The sequence below is a fragment of the Macrobrachium rosenbergii genome, chromosome 15 (assembly GCF_040412425.1).
Source record: "Macrobrachium rosenbergii isolate ZJJX-2024 chromosome 15, ASM4041242v1, whole genome shotgun sequence".
Taxonomy (NCBI): Eukaryota; Metazoa; Arthropoda; class Malacostraca; order Decapoda; family Palaemonidae; genus Macrobrachium; species Macrobrachium rosenbergii.
In genome coordinates this window covers 2,613,927-2,623,926 of record NC_089755.1, presented here as the reverse complement: position 1 = coordinate 2,623,926, position 10,000 = coordinate 2,613,927, and positions in this window count along the sequence as shown.

The window sequence follows — 10,000 nt, the reverse complement described above, 5'->3', positions numbered from 1 at the left end:
ACACTGCAATATGCTTGAAGCCTGACCATATAGAGCCATTAGTGATGTCCGCATGTGTTCTGCACAATATGATCATAAGAAGAAATGCACGAAGACAAGAAGGAGATCAGGAGCACCCTGTCACCCATGCTGTCATCCCTGGTAGCTGGAGGAGTGACCTGTCCTTAGAGCAGCCCTTCCAACCGTGACCGGCAACACTGCAACAAGGGATGCAAAGGAACAGCGTAACTTGCTGAAGGAATATTTTCATCGGCTGAAGGCTCCGTGCACTGGCAGGAGAACATGATTTAGTTACTCTCATGCATACCTGATTGTTGTAATTACTTAAATGTCTGTTCCTGCCTATATTTTGGACTTATTTAAAATTCAATAATGTATCAATTCAGGATTATTTTGCCCTGTGCATTTGTGTACTTTTGTTTGTTTTAGTTGATTTAATAAAAGATATTGCTCAAATCTATGATATATTACTCTCATCAATACTTGTAATTGGGAAGAGGATAGAGTGACATGACTTTTGCAAATTTATGTTTAATCAATATGAAACAAACATACATATAAATAAAAGAAAGAAGATGTAGTTATTTTGCCCTTTTTAATAATTTCTTAACATGGAATCTATTCTGATATGATAATTCTATCATTTTTGAAAGTACCTTCTCTTAACATTGTTTCTATTCTGTTCCTGTATTTATTTTGGACTTATTTAATAATCAATAATGTATCAATTCAGGATTATTTTGCCTCTGTGCATTTGTGTACTTCCGTTTATTTTAGTTGATTTAATAAAAGATATTGTTCAAATCCATGATATATTACTCTCATCAATACTTGGTAAATGGGAAGAGGATAGAGTGGGCCATGACATTGCAAATGTATGATTAATAAATATGAAACAAACATATATATAAATAAAAGAAAGAAGATGTAGTTATTTTGCCCTTTTTAATAATTTCTTAACATGGAATCTATTCTGATATGATAATTCTATCATTTTTTAAAGTACCTTCTCTTAACATTGTTTTTATTCTGAGGTGATAATTTGTTCTTGAAAGTACCTGCTCTTAGCATTTACATTGTTGATATTCTGATATGAAAATTCTATTTTTTGAAAACTACCTTCTCCCCGATATTTGTGACATTTTATATGACTTGCTAATATTTTGCCTGTTGTCATTTTGTTTCTGTGCACATATGTTACATAAAGTATTTTGAACTTTTTTCAAAGTCAATAATGAAATGTTAGTGTATTCGTGGGTTCATTTTGCCTTCTTTATTTGTGTACTTGCATTATAGCTACTTCATTGAATACATGATATTTGAGCAGAGGATAGAGCTAGACATGATATTGCAAAATATATTTATTTAATATAAAACAGAAACATACACATACATAAAAGCAAAAGGAAAACAACAGTATATACATTAGCTCTGTAAATTATTAAGGAATGTCGTGTCTGATAGGTTGCTGAGGTCTTTTGGTGTGGATGTCACCAACTGTGCTTGCAGGAGCGCCAGCTGCTGTGCAGTGAGTGCCCGCTGCTGCTGCGATACCGACAGGCTGGCAGGAACTGCAGGTGCCTGACACTCTGCTGTCACTGCCATGGTGTGGGTCATCATGGCCCTCGACGGCACCGTGGAGCCTCTTTGTGGCACGGATGTACCTTTGAATGGCACCAAGCACCTCCATTTTCAGGTGCAGGCCCAGCTGTTCTGACACCTGTGCGCACTCATCCTCGACCTCTTGAAAGAACTTCCTCCAGTAGAGGACGCGGGGGCAGGAGGAGGTGGGTCGACAGTCGTCAGCATATCGTTCGGAGGGCCTCTGCCTCGTGAAGGCGACGTCGAACAGCTCGGAAACTTGGTGTTTGAGCGTTGGTTGTTGCTCGATCAACCGGAGAGGGCGTGGGCGTCGGTGTCGGACCAGAAGAAACATGAGCAGGGAGGTCCAGAACTTGGGCAGGGGGGGGCAGCAGGGAGGGTGGCAGCAGCACAGGCAGCCTGTAAAAAGAGGAGCGACATATATGAGAACATTGTATAAAATGTACATTGAATGCATGGAAACTATGTAATAACATTATATTCAGTAATAATTATGCATGGAAACACATTAAAACAAACATACCATGGGAAGTCCTAACACCTTTGGCTTCCTTTGACGCACAATGTGTGGCTTCAGGAAGTGAAAAATGTTGAGTATCCATTTCTCCCGGTCCGTCAGCCGTCTGCCCGCCCCTTGGCCACTCTTCTCCGCTGGCCACCCAAAACGACTCCTGAGGACGTAAACCACGTCCTCAGTTCATGGCCACTCACGGGAGGAACAAGTGACTGGCCCTTCTCTTCGAAGGCCCTCCACACCTTGGCCTTATCCTTGTAGGCTGTGAGGCCTCGGTCTCCAGCCACTCGCCAACTAGCCTCTCATTTTCCTCCGAGAGGATCACTGACGGGTTCTTCTTGCGGCCTCCTGTAGGGCCATCTCCATCAGGAGTGCTGGTGTCGGTGTCGGCATCCCTCGTGGGCGTTGTCGCCGGTGGCGGCGGCGGGTCGCTCTCGTGGCGAGGGCAAGGTCCTCTTCCTCCTCCTCCAGGTCGCTCTCCGTGGCCACGAGCTCGTCGGCCTCGAGCTGCAGCACAACAGCATCGCTGCCTGAAGGGGGACCATCAGCTTCAGGAGGCTTTGTGTAGGGGCAACCCAGCTGCCAGGGCTCCTGGAGTTCTCAGGCCCCCTTTCCTGGTCCTCTTCAGCATGGGTCCTTAGGGCATCTTGGCTGCTGCAGTGGACGGCGAAGACGGAGGCACTGAGGGAGATAGCAACAGGATGCTGGCCGGAGAAGCACTGACCTGGAAGCGCGCCGCCTGCCCCCTTTATCCCAGGTCGTGCGCGTTGTCACATCCACGCGGTTTGCGGGGGTGCGGCAGCGTTGCCGCGTCTACCCCACGCCATTCTGACAGCCATGCAGTGCCCTGGGGCAGCGTGCCCCCAGGTAACGGCGTGGCAGCTGCGCGGTCAGCCCGCGGGTGGCGCCACGCTGTGCGGTCGGGCCACGCTACCTGACAGTTGACCTGGCCACCCCGCAGGGTTTCGAGCAGGCCGAAAGGTTCCCTGCCCCCGGCGCACGGCCAGGTGGTCCATAACGGTCGCGCCGCATGCTGCCGCATTTACACAGTACTTACGGTACATTTACGTTGTGTTTGCGTTGTTTTTACGTACTCTCTGGCTCCGCCCCGTTCGTGGCCGTGCGTGGGGATGCGTGCCTTGATACGTGAATGTGTGAACGTAGCATAACCCTTATGCCACAGACATCAGAATTGCTTCATATTTCCCGCATTCGGATCTAAGGCTTCTGTAGTGACAAGCGTATCCAAAAGGCGTCAAGAAATCGAGAACTAAAGAGGCCATTGTGGTTATTACAGTTACAAAGGACCTGTAGTTTAGTTAGAGAGAACAAAAGACCTGTGGCATTGAGAACACTTCCAACCAGATCATATCTTCCTTCCCACTTCACCTTGTTTGAGACTCGGGGTCCAGAGAGAGAGAGAGAGAGAGAGAGAGAGAGAGAGAGAGAGAGAGAGAGAGCTTGGATTATATATCGCTCGTTTACAAAAAACTTAAAACGGATGAAAAGATATAAAAAAATAAGTCAAGACATTTAAACCAAAATCAAATTGGATTTAAAACAAAAAACAAAGAGGGCAGACAATTATGTTAAAATATATTACTTTGAAAAACAAGTAAAAAATTCGCCGACGTTTCTTCGGCGCAATCGAGTTTTCTGTACAGCGTATAATCAAGGCCACCGAAAACAGATCTATCTTTCGGTGGTCTCGGTATAATGCTGTATGAGCCGCAGCCCATGAGACTTTAACCACGGCCCGGTGGTGGATTATCCTATATCGTTGCCAGAAGCACGATCATGGCTAACCTTAACCTTAAATGAAATAAAAACTACTGAGGAGGCTAGAGAGCTGCAATTTGGTTTGATGATTGGAGGGTGGATGATCAACATACCAATTTGCAGCCCTCTAGCCTCCTCAGTAGTTTTAAGGTCTGAGGCGGACAGAAAAGTGCAGACGGACAGACAAAACCGGCACAGTAGTTTTCTTTTACCCAAAAACTGAAAAAAGAAGGCAGACAACTATGTTAAAATACATCACCTTAAAAAGAAGGAAGAATTGCAATGCATCCCAGCAACATGCAAAGGAGGTCTTCCTAAGAAGGTCGTACAAAGAACTCCGGAGAACATTGACAAGCACTGATTTTTCCCTTTTTATCTTTTCTGGATTTTCACGTAAGAGTTACAAACCTGAAGAGGTGCGGTCTCGTAGTCGATATACGGGCGAGGGGGTGTGGGGGAATCCGTCAGCAGAATTTCGGAATTCTAAAAAGATTAAATATTAATCTCTGTATAAATGAAGATATTTCGGATATTCTGGAGGTCTCACAGTTTTGACATGTCCTGTAGATTCTCAGGAAAGTAATTGGATACATCACGGACATTCAGAAACATAGATGATAAAATAAAAGTTAAAAATAGATGCAGAAACGAAAAAAAATACAAATTATCCACTGGGGCTGAAAATGAGTTCTTGAGTTCTAACACATTTCCCTTTGTGAGTGGCTGCTGGATACATTCCCGGGATAGAAGTTAAAAGTGGCATCAATTTTCCCCAAAAATCTTCCAAATGGACTTGACTTCCTCTTCCAGACAGATTCAAGTGAGAGGTGAGGCCACCTCTGCTATGAAAAGTCCTTTTCTAGTTTTTCTCTCGTTGAAATGTATCGAAAACTAAACGATCCTTTTAACGTGAAGTGTTCAAATGAATATCTTCAACACAGATCCTACATTTGACTGCAGATAATTCTAAACATAGGTTTTGTTTCACTCTCAGTTTTTTATTCATTTATCCTCCCTATGGAATCGGCTGCATCCAACACTTTCTCTTTCTATTAGTTTGAAGATTTTGTTTCGAATTTTATTTTCAATATGACAGTTTGATATTTAAAAATCGGGTTAGGCCTACTAGGAATTTCGCAAAGGCATATATAAGGCAAGACCAACAAGCAAAGGAAACCAGTGAAATATCACTTTCAATTTTTTTTATCAAACGATATTTGCATACCTATTTATTTGACTTTCATTGACAGTTGTATGTGTGTATGTATATATATATATATATATATATATATATATATATATATATATATATATATATATATATATATATATATATATATATATATATATATATAAATACTTCTACCCCTCTAAGATACATTATAAAACTGCTTTTAATATACATGGCTCATCTAAGATTTTGACAGTTTAGCATATAGCTCCTTTACATACTTCAATCATTCCAGTGTTCACGTTCATTTAAAAATTTTCGTCAAATTGCACATAGTTAGGTAGACACATAACAAGATCTACTGTATTCCAGGCATCCAAAGTATTCCTTAGCGGTTTCTTTTTTTCTCTCTCTCTCTTAGGGAGAGTTTCTCTTTTTTCTCTCCTGATAACGCCATCTTCCTTTTCAGGTAGCCTTCTCTTTATGTTTCAATCCTTCTTATTCCTTGGCCTTCCATCCTACCTGTCAACCCAAGATGTCTCCCAAGATGTGTGTATATATGTATGTATGCATGTATGTGTGTACATATGTATATATTATTATATATATAATATGTTTATTTATTTATATATATATGAATTTCTTTTGCTGTAATACACCACATAATATGAAGATAAAATGCCCAATAAAACAATATGAACGTTTCAACCAAATACAGTGTTTTATGGGTCTTTTATCCTCACACACACACACACACACACACACACACACACACATATATATATATATATATATATATATATATATATATATATATATATATATATATATATATATATATATATATATATATCAGGGCTGATAAAACATTTTATAAAACGAAGGATCGTAATTCAATTTACATATTTAACTTTGCTCGAGTCCCCGGGGAATGTAGACAGAAGAGCCTCGTCCTCCAGAGGAGAGAATTTTCTCAGCTCCTTTCGTTCGAGCGAGGAACCCATTGAGTTTCCTCTCTCCCTTTGGAGCTGTGAAAGTTCGAGGAGAGGAAAAGCCCAATAATAATAATTAACAAAGAATTGAATGCTCTGCTCCTTCCACTTGGAGCCTTCTTTGCCTCACAATGGTGACTGGGACGTTCGCTTTATCGGGACTGATTATTGATTTACGTTTCTCTTTCTTTGGGGAATTGGAAACTGGACTGGTGTTGTGTTGCGCCGAAGGCTCGTTGCTCGTGAAGCGTGAAATAACAGTTTTAAGCGAAATTATGATGTTGCGATTTTTGTACCGAAACTACAGGACATGTCAGTTATCGTATGTAATAAATGATAATGCATTAGCTTCTCACTTCACAGACTGAACAGGTGTGTTGTGATCAAGATATGATATATCGAAACTAAATGACATGTCATTAAACATTTCTAATAAATGATAATGCATTACCTTCTCATTTCTTAGACTGAACATGTACTGTATTACGATCAAGATAGCTCATTCCGTTTTCTTGTTCTTCCTCTTATTCATGTAAATAAATTCATGTTTTCGAGATTTCATCATCATTATTATGACCTTCGTTCAAGTACCAAGACTGACGTCAGTATACCAAAACAAATCATGCTAGACTTATGTATAATCTTACTTTCTTATGTAGCTCTGTTAGTTTAAGGTATTATGTTTCCAGAGATATATTGAATTATTCTTGTCTTTTTTTTTAACTTGAGAGGCCTATGTACATGAGAGCACTTTAAGATGCCTGCATAAATCATAATAAATGACAAAAAAAAAGACTAATATGAAAAAAATGAAAGATGTGATATTAGGTTTTCTATCTGTGCACATCTGGAAGATTTATAAATTGTCAGAATAGAAAATGACTGATTCAGTTTGTGGAAAAACCAAAGAAACTATTGCAAAACGGCCGTGACTAATTTGCATGTCAAGAATACAGGATCATAACAGGAAAATTCCCAGGAACTACATACATCAAATGAGCTCCAGGAAATGTCTTCATTATCATAGAGATTATGATGCCTCGAGAGGAACAAAAATCCAGAATAAGCAAAGAAACAGACGAGGGAACCGGATTCCAAAGAAGAATCTTCTTCAGAAAGAAGATAATGGGGGAAGGAGACATCTTGGCTTGACAGGTAGGATGGAAGGCCAAGGAATAAGAAGCATTGACACATCAAAGAGAAGGTTACCTGCAAAGGAAGATGACGTTCCCAGGAGAGAAAAGGGAGAAACTGTCTTCCTAAGAAAAAAAAAAAAAAAAAACGCCAAGGAATACTTTAGATACCTGGAATACAGTAGATCTTGTTATTTTTTGACGAAATAATTTGAAATGAACTGGAATTATTGGAGTTTGTAAAGTAGCTATATGCTAAGCTGTCAAAATCTTAGATGGGCCATGTATATTGAAAGCAGTTGTATAATGTATCTTAACTGATAAATTAATAGGGAAATCAACAATAGATGATGACCCTACTTGGATCGAGTTTCCTTCGTGTTCCCAAATCCTAGCAAACGTAACTTTCGGATTTTGGAAACGATATTAATGATATGCAGATTGGTATGTTTAATGATGAACGGAAATAAATATGTAGATAATTCTGTGAAAATGTGAATGACCCAGTAATTGATAAGGTACACTGCTCGTATTATTATTTAGTGATCTTCCCTCCAAAGAAAAAAGGAATCAGAAAAAGAGAGAAGCTTTAATAGCAAATAAACTATGCTGATGCAGCCATCATTTCTAATGAAACATGCTTACCAGAGGGTCGCCTTCCTAAGTATTATTATCTTTATTATCTTTATTATTATTATTATTATTATTATTATTATACATATTATTATTATTATTATTATTATTATTATTATCATCAATTCTGCGTTTGCTCCCATGAACAGCATAAACTAGCAAATTAGAATAAACTACAGAAGATAATTGAACCAAAAGACCCAGGTGTTTTCTACGAATATCGATTCCATTTGCTGGAATTAAATTGAAATATGCAAAAGATTACTGCATAGAGTCCCTGCCTATATGTCCTGTACACTTAACACAGAGCAACTCAGTTTTAATCAAGTCAGAAAACAAATATTTTCTATGTAAAATTATGCAACGATTATGTTTTTCCCTTATTGCAGAGGTTGACTTTTTCTTGCATTGAAAGCAACAGATAATTAACATAAGCTTTTTCATCGACAAAAACTCCTTTGAATAAAATTACCGGTGTAGAAGAGAAACAAGTATATTCCTTGGTTTTTATATTTTATTTCATCCTAAAGTACTTAGCTTAAATAGTTATTAACATTAGAGATGCAAAGTTTTTCATTTCGACTTTATTGCAAAATTATTGTGCGTTGCAGAGTAAATCGTGTGGAATGCAAATGCAATTTCTAGCACAGCACAATAGCAAGGAAGGCCATGATGAATTTGTACAAATTTTATTTTTATTTTTTTTAATGAAAGTGGTCTTAATCAGGGTTTTTGCTCATGTTGATTTATCATGTAAAATCTTTGTGTATTTAAGTTTCCATGCAACAAAACGCTCTCCCAAACATAAAAAAAAAATAAAAATAAATAAACATAAAAAAGAATACAAGAGCTCACAATATTTTTGGCTTCAAAGCAAGCCAAACTTTTTTTTCTTTATATTTTGACTGTGTATCTCATGATCTGAGGTTTTACGAAGCTCATTCGCTACCTTTCCAAATCGTGTAGAATGACTGATGGTTAAATATTCAATTTTATATATATACACGATCAGACAGGGTCATAACCTCCTTCCACATCTGTTTTAAGATCAGTACCATAATCAACTTATATCTCAGAGATACCACGGTAGCGTTGGCCAGCCTGCTCACTGGGTGAGACATTCTCTCTTCCACTCTGTTTGACTGGCATTCGTAACAGGGCTCTCTCAAAAGGCCCAGGGATGGCCAGCCTGTTTAGAGGGAACAGATGTCCTCCCTCCTCTCGCAACTCCTCTCTCTCTCTCTCTCTCTCTCTCTCTCTCTCTCTCTCTCTCTTTTACACCTTTTATCATTAACTGGACTTCAGGACCGCCGGGAATGGAATTCCTGAGGTGGGAGAGAGAGGAAGGAGAGGTTCCACACAACCTCCACTGTTCCTCTTAAGATGGCGTATGGTCATCATTCTAGTGCCTCTCTCTCTCTCTCTCTCTCTCTCTCTCTAAAGGATAATGATTTAGATGAGTGGGTAAGTTCATAAAATCTTGTCGCAGTCTTTGATCATTCTCTCTTTGATCTCTCTCTCTCTCTCTCCAAAGGATACTCTCTCTCTCTCTCTCTCTCTCTCTCTCTCTCTCTCTCTCTCTCATCAACAATTCAACAAGGGGACAAAATGTCTTAAAGAATCCAAAATGAAAAACGACAGGTTCTGAACCCGTCAAATGGAAGGTTACAGAAGTTAGGGAACACAGAACCGAGATTCGAGTTCTAAATCCTAAATTGGTAGCCTTTAAAAATTTTGTACCGCGTAGGTTCACCTATAGTGGACCTGTGGATAATGACATATATATATATATATATATATATATATATATATATGTGTGTGTGTGTGTGTGTGTGTGTGTGTGTGTGTGTGTGTGTGTGTGTGTGTGTTTAAGTTAAAACTTAGACAGACAGGAATCCAAATAAAACTGATTCCTTTATTTTAAGCCTTTAACAATTCCCAATAAACCTCTTATAAATACTCAAATCTCATTATTCAACATAAAATAAATCCGATAATGATAATAAAGAAAAATCTTAAGGTTCCTTCCAACGCATTCTCTATGGGACATTCTGCTTTTCCTAAATTCTCTCAAGAAAAACGCCTCATAGTCACGCTGACATTCTTCTGTTCTTCGTCACTTTGTAAACAAACGAAAGGCTTCGTGTCAAACGCATCGTTCTATTGGCATTTCAAA